The sequence below is a fragment of the Chelon labrosus genome (assembly GCF_963514085.1).
Source record: "Chelon labrosus genome assembly, chromosome: 9".
In the NCBI taxonomy this organism is placed as follows: Eukaryota; Metazoa; Chordata; class Actinopteri; order Mugiliformes; family Mugilidae; genus Chelon; species Chelon labrosus.
The window spans coordinates 15,341,374-15,358,690 of record NC_140359.1 but is presented as its reverse complement, the minus strand read 5'-3'; positions in this window follow the sequence as shown (position 1 = coordinate 15,358,690).

The window sequence follows — 17,317 nt, the reverse complement described above, 5'->3', positions numbered from 1 at the left end:
CACGCGTAGTGTGACCCCTGTCGCACGTGGGCTTGTTAAAGGAGCAGACGCCCAAACAGTTTGAATTTACTACACCTAACGTAGGAACCTATGTCCCAGTAATTGGAAAGCTTTGGAGCAGATGTTTTTTGCATCTAGTTGTCAGTATCTTGCCACAAAGTAAAAGTTTTTAACACCTTTCAAGATGTTTGTCAGCACCTTTGTGCTAGCTGCAGCTCCCAGCAGAATAGAAAAAAAGAAACGTGACACATCTACTAATATTCTTTTATTTAATAAGAAATATAAATGTCCTCAATGTGGATATTTTATATCAACATAGTTTCTGGAGAGTAAGGACAAAGAATAAAATGTCAGCATCTTCTGAATATCTGAAAGCATGAAATATTAACAACTTAAATGATACTGCTGTCTGTCGAGGAGCACTCATGAGATCACACACTCAGATACACCCACACACACATCCACACACACACACACAGACACACAGACACACATTTACACTCCAAATAGCAGCTGGTTAAGGCAGGTCTGCCAAGAACACAGCTATTCTTCCTGTTGTTTGAGAGCTTCACAGGTTGTATCTCCCCTCTCTCCATACAATGTAATGTCACGTCAGCACTGGTGTCTATGACAGCTAAGGGCCCACTGAATACTCTTAAGACCTACCATGAAGGAACACGCCCCCAGAGACCTGCAAAAAGAAACTGAAGCGTTTTCAACCGTATCAAACAGTCTTCAACACTGGACGGATCCATAGACATGACAGCTAAAACTAATTTCACCCAATATCCAGCAGCTGGCTTACCGTATAATAAAGCTTTTAACATGATGTGGCCATCCGCTTGTTAAGTTTTACATGTGAAAGTCACAGTTGCTTTCGATGGTCAGAACACTTCTAGGTAATGGTTTATGTTACCTGCAAACAGTCACCTGTGAAGAACACACGGTATAGAAATATATATATACTGTATATTTTAAAGTTCCTGTTAACAATACATTTAAAGAAATACTTTTACATTTCAGGAAAAATGTTCCGTATATTACCAAAAGTCAGTTGAAGTCCATATGCCTCTCGATGTCAGTACCAATTTAATGTGTTAAATCTCCTTTCATGCGTTTTTAGGGCTGGTGTTCACGACAGGCTATTTTCTCAAACAAAACTCACCACTTTCTGTATGTAGGCCTCCAGCTAAACAGCTATTTTCGTTAAGTGGTCACACACAGTGTTTTCTCTTTTTGTCACTTTTGTTCTGCCGTAAATGACAAGCACAAGAGTTTCTCTATTTGCTGTCATAAGGTTATGTTGTCCTTTCTGATGCACATATATAGGCCTGATTAAGCAAATCTTTGTGTAATATGCAGGCATGGAACAGAATTACGCTTCAGATATATAACTGTAATCTAAATGCAATTAGATGAGCGTCTACTGTCCACGTTCGAAGTCTGCATTGATTTGCACATGCAGAAACCATGAATTGGCCTTTAGCTTGCTGGATTAACAGTGTTGTAGATCTTGAAATCTCTGCAAGACAGCAAATCATTGTGTTTCCCAAAATATTAAAGTAAGGCTTAACGTCGGGACGTGTAAGTAGCAAAGTTCACCGTCTGTTAAAAACGCCTTCACCGCGGACAGACGCTTGCATTAATATATTAAAACAGACAGGAAAAGTCACAGGATTTGGGTGTCCCCGTTGCCAGTTACTGTACGCTGACTTTCTCGTGTTGCATTTTGAATTGCTTAGGCTTGTTCATTTCAAGTTGTGAGGTAGCTGGTTGAACACTTTCCATGTCTCTCCATCTCAGTCAGTCAGGCTCCAGTGGACAGCGGGACCATCATCCTCTGCTTTGCGCAGTGCTCAGCTCTGCCCAATTTTGCACCTCCGTTCGCAAGTGATAGAGCACTATCAGTTCTGACAGCTCCCCAGAGCCACTGGGATTTGAGTGCTCCCTCCTTTCACTCACCCTGCACCCCCAAAACACACACACACACACAACCACACGCACCTTTTCTCTACTGTCTGTCTCTTCAAAGGACGAGGGCTGGAAATGAAAGGCGGAACAAAAGCTGTCAAAGTAAAGAAAGAAACAGAGAAGTGAGGATATCTGCAGGGATGCTTAGGACAATGGGATACTTTGTCCCTGGTTTCATTATTGGCTTGTGTTTAATTTGAAACAGACAGCTAATCACATTAGAGACAACCTCTCCACAACACTCGGGCACTGCTGTCTCCTGGAAGCAATCACCACGCTGAAACTGTCTCATTGGATTCTTTGTCCAATTACTTAACTCCATACAAATCGCCCTTGATGCAACCAAATTGTGAGCTCAGATGATTACAACACTTTTTTCCGATAGAAGCTTTAGCTGCAAGAATAGCACCATTATGGGAATAATGATAATCACTACAGTAATGATAATGAATACCATGATTTACCATGATGATTGTGAAGCTTAATTGTTAGCCTTTATGTATGCAATGTTTACGTCCTGTACAGTTTCTCTTACTTAGTACAAATCATCTACCAACTGGGCAATGCTCGCAAATTTGAGGTAGATATTGCTGTTTGACCGAGCCAGGGAGGAACTTTAAGACTCATCAATACTTTTGCTATGGTTGCAATGTTCTTCTAATCTTTGAGTTGACAGGGAACTCCCTTTAGCATGCAGACATCTCCTTAGACATGCAAAGAAACACAGGCATTCACATGTGGAGTCATGGGTCTGGTCTATTCCACTGTTTCATCCTGCGAAAACTATCTGTCTCTTCAGCTTTTAAATATGCCACTAAGTTCAGCAGAGAGTTTCTAACTTTGACATGTACAATGGTTCTTTTAAAAAATGAAAGTAAAAAGCCAGAAGGCAATTTTTGAAAAGCTTTGTAGAGCTAAAAAAAAAAAAAAAAGAGAGAGAGAGAGAAAGAAAAAAAAAGAGATTCTAGCAATCATTTTGTGTGGGTTCGTCACAGCCAACATCATTCACGTACAAGTGTGATCTATTGTAACATAAAAGTATTGATTATAAACACTTTCAAGTTAAACAATTCACAGAATAACTGTGATCAGGGGCTGCTTCACGGACACAAAGAATTCCACATATTGGAGGGTAATCACAAATGAGAGAGCAGGTTAAAAGTCTGTGCTGAAAGCTGGTTAACACTCCCAGCAGGACATCCTAGCTCAAAGCACAAAGTATGAATGAGATCAGAGGAAAAATCTCAGACTGAGGTCCTGGGAGCAGAGAGCCAGAGCAGGATGGAAACATGCAGTCAGTACGCATGGGAAGAGAAAGCGGCTGATATAAGCAGCGTGCAATTAACTGGACTTAGAGGACACTGTGTAAAAATTAAATAGCCCATTTCCCTTTTCACCGTGACATAATTGACTTTCGGGAGTGGTTTGTATTTGCTCTGCTGAAATGATTCTGTAAGAAACTGGATCCAAAGAAGCCTTCAGGAATCCAGGTGTTCATTTACATGTCGGTTTGCCGCTTCACGTCTGCATGTCAGCCGCTGGTGAAAAGGTGCAGTGACGGAGGTGAACGCTCCAGCTAGACAGTGGCTGCTGAATGCGGATTATAATAACACCTTGACCTCTGTCTAGAACGACACACTCTTCTTTCTCCAGCTGTTCCAGCTCCACAACGCTTCAGTTCCTTCACCGCTTTATTTTCTTTTTTCTTCTACACCCACCCGATTCATTTTATTTATTTTTTTCATCCTTCTCCACAACTGTTGCTAACCTTTGACTCTTCTCGCCACTCTTAATCCCTTTTTTGTTTCACAGATGGATCTTGGCTGCATTATTCAATATTCATATTTCCATCTTCATCATTCCTCTTCACTCAACTCTAACCTCAAAAAAGCTGCCTTTCTTTTGCCTGGTGAATTATTATCCCATCTTCTGTGAGACCTTGCCAATCTATTAATCTAACTTGCCATTTACTGTCTTTTCTCTCCAGCTCTGTTAAAGGTTGGCTGCCTCTCCTCTCACTCTATCTGTCAGTCAGTCTTTGTGTGCAAATCCCACATCTTTCCTCCCCAGACTGAATTATTCAATTTAGATGCCATTTGTTTCACAGCTGGCAATAGGGACTGTGTGCACACTCTCCTCTGTATACACTGTAGCTCTTCTTTTTTTTTTTTTTTCTTCCAAGAGTGCGCTCTTTTCTATTTCACATTCATTTTTCTGTCCCCTTTTTCCTCTGAATTAGCGGCATATATACGTGTGAAGAGTGTTTTAGGAGCTGTTGTCTCGGGGGACAACTCCCTGTTTCACACATAGAAATCAATTTGTCGAGACGAGCGTTTCACTGAGAGGCGCTATCAGGATTCACTAATATCAGCAGGAAGGGAGCCGAGGTGTCGGCCCCTTACTCCTTTTAAATGGGTTCCTCCAGACGGACAATAAAAAAAAACAAAAAAGTTTTCTTGATGATTCACAGAAAGCTGTAAAATAACATGACGACTAAGGTAAAATAAAGTGTAACAGAGCATTAAGAGAGCAAAATGAACACATGTATGTATTAACAATGGATATACATGATATTAATAACATATTTAAACATCTGTGTCACAGATTCTTCAGGCAGAACCGCATGAATTCATCAGATTCAACCCTTTAAACAGAGAGGGCCCAATGAACCCATTCAAATGTAAATGTCTGTGCTGATCCCCGCAGGCTAAAATTGTCAACAGCTGACCTAATGCGCCGGTAATACTTCAAAGATTCTCTCCTCCCGTGCTATATTTAAAATGTGAATCAATGATAGTGGCTCTTTCTGGTGCCAGTAATGCACTCAGCTACCTTAGCTCTGACAAACATGTATCCTTTGGGCCCATCTAATCTCCGATGCCATGGTTTCCAGCTCCTCTAGTAACACCTCTGCTCCAACTGCAAATGGAGGCAATCCGTTACCCGGGCAACAAACTTCTCTCCTGGCTCCTGTCATGCAAATCCCTCTGAAGAAAGGGCAAAAAGTTAAGGAAGCCCATCCAGCCACTTTGCAAAGTGGTATGACAGGGACAGGATTCAGTGAAGGTGGAGAGACTCCACTCTCAATAGAGCTGCAGGGGAGCCTCGCTCTCATTTTTATTCTCTCCCCACCAATGTTCTCATCTCTTCTGGAAACGCGGTCAATTCGGCGTGGAAATATTACAATCCAAAACGCTTATATTGGCTCACACAGGAACATCCAAAAGCTTCCTTTGTGAGGCAGATTTTGAATGTTGAAAAATATATAAAAAGCGTTGTTCTTTTATTTTCTAAAAAAAAGTATCTATATTCAAAGGGAACCAGTGTAATAACATTCAACGCTGTAATAATACAGAGAGGAAAAGGGAATGACTAGTCTGGCAAATTAAATCTACGAGAGCCTCCGTGTACCCCGAGACCCTCACAGGGGCATTTTCTCCTCGGTGGCCTTAGAGCACCCTTCCTCCTAATGGAAGGGAAGCAGAACAGATGGGACACAAATTGCACTTTCATACACCTCAAGGTTCAAGGCAATTTCCCCTCTGCGCCTGTGAAGTTCTCGGATTGCCTCTCCATCCTTTGAGCCTTTCACTCTTCAAAGGGGTTTGGGTTTGTTCAGTGCCCTGACTCATACGCGCACGCACACACACACACACACGCAGACACACACTAAAACAAACACTCTAACACCACCATGTGAACACACACTAAACTAAAAGCCCTTTTCATATTGGTCACCCTATATGTTTCGTCATTACACAGTCATCCGTCTGAGTCATTTTAATGATTATACCATCAAAGACATTGTTTTAATAAATAGTAAGATGACTATAACTTATGAAAGAATCCTTTGTTTGCCCTGACAGATGTGCACCAATTGCTCTCTGATGTCCTTAATAATGTAGCTGGGTTTCTTTTTTCATGTCATTACATATGGCAGTGTTTTTTTGTTTTGTTTTTTTTTGCAGTCTGTGCTGGCTGCAGGATAAGAATTCTTGGTTATATTGTCATGTTGGGTCGCTAGCTCTGTTTCCCAATATTAGTAACTACAAGAGCCAAAAGAATTGCATTTATCAGAGCAAGCAGATTTCATCTCCTTCATTTGATGTTCGGGGTGCAGCGCGCTGTTGAATGGCCCAGGTGCTAGCAGGGCCGCTGAGGAGGTAATAAAAGACCTCCAGCAGTATTGTTTATGGCGCCATTAACAAACAAACATTAGGGCCCATTTGACTAAATACTGCTGACAGAGAATATGGTGATCAATCACCATGGCAACCATCCCCATTAATTAATATTGCACCAGGAGATTAAGGAATGCTTGGATGAGGAGGACGAAGTGTGCACAGATTTTGTTTTGTCTTTGGGATGGGGTGGCGGCGGCGGCGGCGGCGGTGGTGGTGGTGGCGGGGGTTGGATTCTGTGGGGCGGGGGTTCTGCTGCCGCATCTTTCATTTCTGGCCTTTGTCCGACGCCGACAGAAGTAGCCTTGCTCTGCATACCAACCAAGGGGTTAACCGTGTCCCCAAAGCAATTACAGCCAATTGTGGCGCTAGTTAGCAATTAGTGGATTAAATGTAATGAGTCTGCCGTTTCCATGGCAACTGAATTTTTCAATGATACTTGTCAAAATGAAGAGCACTTTAAAAAAAGGCAGTAGTTTTTAACAGATGGAGGCAGATAGGTCCTATCCATTTAGCGCGATCATCACTTTAGTTTGTTATTGAACGTAATTAGTTGTTTTCATGTAAACCTAAAATGAAAAAAAACAAAAAAAAAAACACATCATAATCAATGGTAATAGTAAAGAAGGCAGGGTATAAGATAAACCCTCATCTGTTGTTAAGAGCACCTGGTGTGGGCGGTTTGAAAACAACCACAAACTCATTTTCAAAGTCCCCAACTGTTTTTCTGTGTGCTTGAGCTTCAGTGTATGATATACCAAAATAGCTGCAAACAGTCAGATTTTGATATATATATGATAAGACTAACACTGGAGCGGGCTTCTATGATGAACAAGTTGTGTGCACTCAGCTTGTATGTGTTCACTCAGCTGTCAACCATAGTTATTAGACTGTTCAGTCATATGCATATTGCACATATACAGTACCATCTGTGCTTTTGTCCCTTCAGGGCCAGAGCTGACATATTACAGTGCGAAGACTCTTATTGAGTAGTATAATGGATTCCAAACTACGGCATTTCATATCCCGTGTAATTTGATCGCTATTTAGGCTGGATATCTGATGCCCATTCCTCTCCCTTTATGAAACCGTCTGTGCAAACGGGGCCAGAATCCAAAAATGATTTATGACAGATTCATGAAGAGAGGCCAAGGGGAGAGAAACAGATTAGGTAAAAATCTGGAGAGATAAAGATGAGATGTCTGTCTGCTGCTGAGGGCAGCTAGACAAGCCCTGTCTGTATCAAGCTCAGGGAAATGTGCTCAGGGCTCTGACAGACAGCATCGAACCATCTCAGAGCTGACACAGACATCATCTTTCTTTTCTTTTCCTAGGGCAAGGGGAGAACTGTGACATTGCCAATTATAGAGTCCTTAGATGTCCATCTTGTACTTTATTTAGCCATTTCTGTGAATGTATACAACCTCGTGAAGGGCTCCTGTAGAGTTTCCCTCTCAATAAACATGTCACCATGTTTCCAACCAGTAAGTGACACAGGAGAAAGGTATATCATGCCCAGTAGTGTGTGCAATTGTAGCATCTGATAGCAGCTGGAAAGGAGAGGTCTGATCCTGTCAACTGAGCACATAAGGAGTGGACAGCATGATTTATCCAGTGTGCTCCCCTGCTCTGCTCAGCAGCTAATGCTGTGGCAGCACCTGGAATCAACAGTCGCAACTCAGTGTTCAGATGGCATTAAGATATTCCTGTCAAAACAGCAAAAAGCCACTGCTTGGCATTCAATACACTTTATCATTCAAGGACTGTCTGCTCAAGTCATATCACCATTACGTCACCCAGAGTACAGGGTCGGGGCGGACTTTGACATCTGATCACTGTGAAAGTGTTGATGTTTTCTCACTGTGTACACCTGCATCGGTTTGACAAATCAAGAGTAAAACCGAGCTGATTCAGCCCATTTCTCCAGTTTTCATCTTCCATCTCCTTTTCATTTCTCCTCTCTTCACAGGTATGATGACTGTCAGCCATAACGTCGGTCAGCATGAGCCCGGTTGCAGTAGAGCAGAGTGCTGGAAGGCCTGTGCGATTACCCCTGCCCCCCTGCTGCGAGCACTGCAGCGGTGGAGGGACTGAGTGAGAGAGTGGTGAGCTTTTAATACCACGCACAATAGGGCACCTCAACCCCAGACAGGCACCATATTTACACTGAGCTAAGGCTCTCCCTGAGCCTTATGACAGAGCAGGCAGAATGATCACCCCTCGCCTTGCAGCCAGGGATCCATAATTCATGAGAAGAGGTGGATGGGGTGCAAACAGGGCATGCTTACAGAGAGGGGGGTTGCTGCCTGAGGAGTGTGGCCTGAGCCCTGTGTGTCTAAGTAATTAAATGGGATTAGGTATGCGCTGAACCCATTTTCAGAGAGATTGGCTGGCAATGCCATTATTATTGGAAAGGATCAGAGCGGCTTATAGGCATTGAGGAGAAAGGTAACTGAAGAGAGAGGGTTGAGGAGATTTATTAAAAGAAAAAAAAAACTCTCTCAAATGTGGGTGGCAGGTTGGAGACAATCATCTTTTACGTCCCCTTTTCCTCTTTAGGGGAGAGAGAGAGGCGAGAGAGCATCCGCCTTGAGGTGGTGCTTCCTGTGGAGGTGTGGAGAGGCACACTAACATGTCAAAGAAACCAGGGCTAACTACGTCCACAGACTCTGCACCTCTGCTCTGCCCAAAACATCCGTTTCTAATTTGTGTGACAATGCCAGGGTAGATGGCACCTGATTTGCAAGAGGGTGCCCGGAGCAGAACTCATTTGAATAAGCACACATCCGAGTTATCAGGGATCAGGAAGAAGAGCTCACAGACAGACAAGGCTCTACCTCTTTCCTCAGTAGCTCAACACACTCAGCTAACAATGTGTCTCTGCATGCACCTGGACTGTAATTCACAACAATACAGCTCACAAAGCGGTCTATACACGTACTGAAACCTAAACATCTTATTCCTAATCTGAATGGATTGTAAATCCCAGCTAGTGTGCCCTACTGAGGAAGATTTCCTCTCGCCAGAAGAGCCGAAGCAACTTCTTGTTTGTGCCTCCCTTTTCCCTCACAGAGAGAACCTTTTGGCGACAGCAACCCTGGGAGAGATGCAGAAAGCACGTCCCCTGGGGAGAAAAGCTGCCTCGGGCTTCAGAAAGCCTATTTACAACAAGCTGTGCTTGTTACTTTCATCAAAATAGAGCACTGAGCTTTTCTCTTGCCTTGTTTTTTTGTGCTTTTGGCAGGAGGTTGTTATTGTAAAGCACTGACTCCATTGTGCTCAGCAGTGCGGTGAAAGTCTAGCTGTCCACGGCCATGGAGAAGACAAAACAAGAGAGATGGCTAGATGGGAAGAAGGGAAGACACCCTTTTTCATCAGGACCGCGGCCTGTTTTATAGACTTTGAAGGAGTGTCTGTGGGAGGAGTAGAGAAACCTGCTATGTCACCGAATTTTCCCAACCTTTGATCCTCAGCTGTACTCCATCAAGATCAATTAGAGGATCGGTGGTCTCTGGCGGGCACGTTTGTCATAATCTATTGGGTATGGCGCATTCCACATATTGAAGGAGAGGACAGAAAATCAATAAACTGGATTGGGCTGCCAGGCCCAGAGGGAGGTCTCCTTACCCAGGCTTGCGTGGCTCAGACTCAACTCTCCTCCATCAAGCCTCTCGTTTTACTTCTGTTTGGGCCATCAAATTGAATTTCATCAAAGGTCTCAACAAAAAAAAAAAAGGAAGATATATAACATACAGGTTTTGTATTCTACGGACTCTCCATTTGCCCTTCAGGCAAATATGCAATCACGTATAGCCAATGTTCAGGAAGGGCTGCTGTTTGCTTTTGATTTTATAAAAAGCAAACACCGTCTGATTTATCACTCCAGTAGATTTTCCTCACCAGTGGAGGGTATACCCTCACTTTTGTCTGTTATCATCAAACGCCGATGCAAACTGCATCGCACGGGTAGAAAAAAAATTCTGAAATGTTTCAAAATCGTGCTACATCTTAAATGTGGTGAGACAGATGCGTTGATCTGACAGCTCTTTTAAACCCGCACATTCTTGTTTGCTCTTATCAGCTCAGAGCAGAGGGAACAGAAAGGAACTCTGGTAGGAATCAAGGTCAATGACTCCTTGACAACCGTTCCATCTGTGAGGTATTATCATTTCATTACCTGCCCACGTCAATAGCCACTGCTGTTTTCTTTTTGACTCCATTTCCATAGTAACTATTGATTCATTGTTTGTAAGCGGCCAATCATTCTTGGACAATTGCCTCTTAATGGTGCAATATCAGTAGAGGCTTTCAGCTGTTTGAAAACTCTCTCTCTCTCTCTATCGCTTTCTCTACCGCTTTCTCTTGCTATGTGGGTGTGTGTGTGTGTGTCTGTGTGTGTGTGTGTGTGTGTGTGTTAGGAGGCCAAGGCTAAAGGCGATACATGCTGTCTATTGTTCCTGAGAGGCAATAATCATTGAAACACTATGCCATTCTTCCACAAGGCAGAGATTTCCATATACATGACTGACTGCATTGCTGATCTGGTTATTGTTACTGTCACCGTGAACCTCCGTGCTCGCTCCCACTCTTACATTACTCCACCCTTTCTCTCCCTTACCTCAAGTATGTAGAACAAAAGAGAAAAGAAATGTCACCCAAAGGAGGTGGTCCACCTACAAAATCTATAAAGTCCTCCATCAAAATCAGCTCCCTTGCTTTATGAGGACATTAATCTGCTGCTGCAGTGCTCTGCTCTTCAAAGCACCTTGACAATGTGATTGTCCTTTTTTTTCTTCTTCTTCTTCTTTCTCGTGGCTGCTGTTTCTTGTGTGCTTTGTTAGACAAAATCTCAAAAGTTTATCAAACGGAGAGGAGGCTGTAAGAAAGAGACGGCGCCTCAGAGAGAAATAAAGGATGGAGATGAAGAGAGGACAGAGATAGATGAAGAGGAAGAGAGGAGGGAGGAAAGAGCACCACTTCTGAGTAACAGCCCTGCCAAAATAAATCCTCTACGGGAAAAACAAAACATCCTGTGAAATAAAACTCTAGCATCCCCATCCAAAAATGCTGCAACCTTCATCTATTACTCTCAAGTGTCAGATAAATGTCTGGAAGAGATGGAGAAGTTGTCCTTGCAGTTGTGCTTTCTTTGCTTAAACTCTGCATGTGCCCTCTTCCTCACCGGTATCCTATTCACACGGCGTACACACACACTCGCCTGCATACTGTAGCTGGGTCAGCCGAGCCAGGGCAGGCTGTATACCGATTTAATTGGCTGTCTGTGGGCGTGGTATGAGTGATATATGTCAAAGTAGTGAGCAAAAAGAGGAGCCCGAGTTAGAAATCTATCATTCCTGCCAGATACTATTGTCTTCAGATTGGTCATGATGAATGCAGCTCACAGACGCTCCCCATACGCTATTACAATCAGATTCATCTCTGGCTGTGCTCAGTGGTCCCACTAAAGTCTGCCACGGAGATTATTTACGACACAAGAGGAAAGCACAGCTCTGTTCTTTAACAGCCTGTCAGAGTGGGGAGCGTTACCAGGAACATGAGCAGAGCTGAGCCAGTGGCACTGCTCTGTTTAGTAAATAAATTAAGTGGGTAAATGAGGGCGGCAAGAGTGGGACCCCACTCCTGTTAATTACGGCCTTGGCTGCTGCCGTGGGACTCCTGAGCTAACAGGTAGGATGTGGGATACTGAAGTTTCCGAGTGGGATTGTCAAACTGGGCCCTTCTGTGTGCCGCAGGGAGTGCCGGATCTCAGACACAAATTATGCGCTGTCAATAGAGAGGAGGCAAATAAAATGCGCGCAGAATAATCTTCACTAAGACGGCTCCACTCCAGTCGTTTCATTTAACGGCCTGTCCTTTTTTTTAAGATTCACTTAGTAATCACAGATGAGAGATGTGCACATCAAACGAGACGAGCGACTTTGGTCTACACAGCTGCCTTATAAAAAGCAAACAAGCTATAAATAAAAGAGAATTTTATAGAGGGGTGTCTGTCGGGCATGTGCGGTTGAAATAGGGAGAAATAGAAGGGAAAGGAGAGGGGGATCTGCCAGACATCAGAGACCACAGTGCATGACATTACCTATTATGAATACAATGTGATGCTATTTAAATGTGATGGTAGGAACAGGTTGGCTCAGGGTGGGGCTGGTGTCACAGCTCGTAATGAGATCCTTTGATGTGTCGGATAAGGGGGAAGTGAATAAGAGAGAGGGCCCTCTGGGGAGGAGAGGCGAGAGGACACCCGACCACCACCGCCAGCACCAGCAAAGAAGTGGAAAAGGGAATAAATGGTATAAAAGTGTGGGTGGAGGCAGGAAGCAGCTCCATCCTACTCAGACAGGACAGAAAGTGTTCTTCTTATTGCTCACTAGGCCAAGTCCCCTCAGCGACTGCATACCTGTCAAGCTTTCTGATAATGATGGCAGAGTTACCACTCAAAAGTTCTGGTAATTATTTTAACCAGACAGCGGTCGACAAAGCAAGGTCCTCCATTCTAGCTGCTGACAGCGGCTTTTATGTTACTTAATTTAAGTAAGCAGAGAACGTCATAAACTTCTCTTGCATGCGCAGTTTTTGGCTTGGGCTGGCGATCCAAAAGATCCTAAATGTAAGATCTATTTCCAACTTATTTAAGCAAACAGTTTATAACATAATTTCTAGGAGACTGTATTGGCAGGAGTTATCCGAAACACTGTTGTATTATCTAATCTGCTGGAAACTAAAGCACGGATCATTTATAATCCACCCTCCTGAAACACCAAATATCTGATTCTTTAAGATTATTTAAGATAATGGATGCCGACTGCAGACTCTGTAACTGATTTGATGTGGCGGCCATCTATGCTCATCAAACCATGCTGACATTCAGACTCACAAGTACTTTTGTGACAGTCTTATACACCGTTCCAACGTTAATGCATTGATAAAATCTGTTCTCTGACATGTAAACCTGCAAAAGCCCTAAAAAAATACTAACACAAAAGCGGCCGCTTCCGCTACAGTATGTCTCTCCAGGACCACAATTTGCAATGATGACACACACATACACACGCACAGACATCGGTTGCCTGACCTTAAGAGTGTTATAGTCACTGCAGGTGTCTCGATGGAGTCTATCTGGCCCCGCTCTGCCATTAACAGAATTCTCCACCTGCTGTCTCAGCGCGGCCTCGGCTTGCTTTATTTTTGACAGAAATCAATCGGGCTATCACAAGCCATCATCCTCTATACTGCAGTATGTGTTTGTGTGCACCCACTGTGCTCATAAAACACACACACGCACACAAAATCCCGTATACAAACAAACAGAGACCCGCTTGATGTTTTTTGATGGCAAACAAAGTGCAAAGACAGAGGAATAATTTGACAGAAAGAAAGAATATGACAGTGTGTATTCAGAGGCCTTGTACTTCTGACACCTGCGAGTGAGGCAGTGTTATTGAAGCATACTTTGAAGGCAATAATCAAGGCCCGTTTCTGAAAACACAGAAGAATCTCTGCACATGATGTTCTTTCTGATTGAAAACAAATTGGTTTTTATTAGCAATGCCATCTCACACAGACTCGCATACCAAAAGTCAGAGGTGGCCTTTGATTTTTGGGAATGCACAAACACAAGCCGCTTTTATCTCAAAGAAGTTTGCTGCACCCTCCGATTCCTGTGATTCAGGTGATTTCAGGCTGGGAAATCTTCATCTGATCAAGGCTTCTTTTGTTTCTATCTCCACATCAGGCGAGGTGTGGGGTCATCATTAAGCTTGTTGCACAACAGGGTCTGTAATCTACTGGGCTGCTGCCGATGACGCTTAGATATCTTAATCAATTATCAGCGGCCTCAGAATAATCAGAGATGATCTCCACTCATTGTTCCATGCAAAGTCCAACGCGCCCCAAACAAAAGATAGAAATCTACCGAGCTGTTGCTTTTTAACACAACAAATCGCCTAAGTTCTCAGGAACATATGAGGGGAAGCACCATAAAAGGACGCGAAGAGAAAGTCAAACCCCTACTTGTGTGGTGTAGACAACAGTAGGTTATTTACAGTCAACGTCTGGGACAAGGACTTGTGTTTCACCTGGAGACCCATAAGCTCACAGAATCATCAAAGCAGCAACTGCCACTACCTGGCGTGTGTGGGCCCGTGTGTCACACCTCATTTCCCCCGAGTCTTCATGTCTGTTGGCAAGCAAATGACTCGGGGCAAACATTCACATTTACACACCAGAGGTTACGTGCCTTGCCTTTATTTCATATCGCGAGCGCTCCATATGGAAATCTGACTTCTATGTAGAAGTGGTAGTTAAAGCTCTGATTTATGAGTGCTTGTGATTTCGTTTCTATAAATATGCATAAAATCTAACATTTTGTCGCTAAGCAGTAAAATGGCATTATCAGACGGAGCCACCTAGCTATTCAAGGCAGAGCTAATAATTAGTTTAGTATTATATTAGTCAAATATTGATACTCAACTCAGTATCACTTGAATATGATGAATTAACACTGTGAATAGAGGAACATAGCAATCAACACCCTTAAAGCTGTTTTCCTATTAAGTGTTTCTTGTCTCAGTTCTGGAAGAGTTTCTTGACCTTTGGTAAGGATTATTGAGATGTAAACATCCTAGCAAGCTAGGTGTTTATTCAGAAATTTTGGACGGAGCCAGCATAAAGGCGTTTGCACATCAAGTGTGTATTTATCGTAGTCATGGTCCTCTCACCACTTGGAAGAAGAAAAGAAAAAGCAAGAACAGCTTCACCAGCACATGAAGGAGCTGCGGAACAGTTTCCAGGTCTGTTTCGGGATTTGAATGGGGCGGTTTAATTTGCTGCTAGCGATACTGGAAGTGCACATTTAAAAGAAGACCAACAGCTTCTGGGACATAGTTTTATCAGAAGCCATTTTGGCTATGACTATGTTGGCTGCAACAAATTTAATTCTCACATTTCCCAAAATGTCAATGTATTCCTTTTGGTTGACATTTCACGGCTACTTTACTGACTTGGCTCCGTTGAAAGTTAAAAACACAGGTCTATAAAGATGCCAAAAGAAAGTCTTTATAATTAGCTGGACTGAACAGCTGACTCTGGGCACATGTGTAGAACAATGGTGTATTTTCATTATATTTCTCTAACTGGATCCAGTAATCTTTTGCAGTCTCGTGATTTACTTGCTAACTTCAAGATTGGAAAGCAAGCTGAAGAAATTATTCCGCCAAGATGTTTCAGAACAGTCAGACATTATGCTATCTCAGTTTACATAGAGGCTTCTTTTAGGGGTACAGTACTTGGATGTGCATGCAAATTTTTCACATCTTTTCATCAGCGGGTTATAAACACCACAGAAACCCACAGCAGGAGTCACTGGGTCACGGCTGCTTACGAGGCTGCTTTGGTTTCACTTCCGGACCTTCATCCTGACAGCGAGAGAGAGTTTCTAAATCTTCCCTTCGAGAAAAAAAAACCCTCTCCTCTCCTCTCAGGCCCAGGTTTCCACCCGGCCTGCCCTGACATCCCCCGCATGCTGCAGCTGTGACCTCGGCGCTCTCTGCGCACCACATAGTGGGAGGAGGTTACACGAAGTGGAGAGCGTGGCATGCTGGGCTGGTCTCTGTAATGTTGGCTATTTTTATTTGTACACTTGTGATACTCCAAGCCCTTGAATTGTTCAGAAATGCCACAAATACAATTCTCTAATGTTATAGAAATGTGCATGGGACTTTTTTTAAACATCAAAGACATCATATATGTAGCATATATACTTCCGCTAACTCTTTGGCAACGCTGAGAGATAACCATTTCCTTTGTGTACTGTGGGTTTCTTGTGAAATTGTGGTTATCATTAATACAATTGTTTCCACTGACATGTATAGAGAGCTGTGTGACAGACAGCAACCTACCACAGCTGAAAAATACGTCAAATTGCTTAAAGTGTGTAATAATCCGATATGTGAATAGAAAAGTTTGTCAGTGCTACACACACAAACAAATAAACACAGTAGAAACCTGCCTGCTTGCCTTTCGTGTGAGTGTTGATGACCTCTGCTACCAGATTTACTGTGGTGAGGTGAAAGAAGGTCCTCCGATTCCCACTGATCACCAGAGGGCACAACATGCTGCTCTCCGTTGGGTGGGGTCATAAACCGTGACTTTTCAAGGCTTTTACATGAAAGAGCACAGAGGGAAAATCTGATAATTCATCAAAGGGATTGTTTTAAGGTTTTTTCATGGAGAACAAAGGGCTCTGTAAATCATTACTAATCAGACACCAGAAAGCAAATTAAATCAGCGGGGCAATCAATGATCTCCGATCGATCGGGGGTAAAGGACGGCTGATTTGGCCCCAGAGAGCGGTGGAATTCCAGAGGCCATACGGAGAGCTACGGATCTGTTTCCACTTTATAGCCACAGCTGTCAGAGCTCATTCCCGTCAAGGTGGACCACCATTTCTGAAGGTAGCTCAGCTGGGCTTAACTAAAACAAAACCTTAGAGGGCAGAGAAATATGGGACAGAAACCAGTCTGATGGAATCTGACTCGATAGACAGAAGATTAAGGCCAAATTCCCTTTAGTCTTTTCTCTGCCTCTCGGTTTCCCTCCCTCTTCAACTCTTCTCCAGGAAGTGGATGGATCTGTAATCTACAGTTGCGCAGCAGATGGCTTCAAGTTCACTGATGGCTCATTTCCACATCTTTAAGGTCACACACAACCACTTTACCAACAGCAAGTGCAAATGTTTATCACCACCAATGGACCCATAACGGTAGAAAACAGATCGATTTACCATTTTGGCCATGTGGAGGATAAGATTTAGCCTAGAAGTCGGCTCAGATTTGAGCATTTTAGTGGAGGAATTTTGATTCACATTGATTCAGATTGAAACATCAACTCATATAACAGGGGTTGGATGACTTGCAATGAAAATGTGTACAGACACTGTCATTGTATACTGATTTTAGCCCAAAGCAGTACTGCCTGAGCACAGCTGTATAAAACTTATGTGTCGTGTCTGTTTTTAAGAATAATTATACTAAAAGGGCAAAAACTAATTTGCAAACCAAGACTTAAAATCAAAAGCTGCATAACGACAAACGTCCGTGTCATTAATCACCGTCCCAGATCTGCTCCTGTTTTACCACCAGGACACG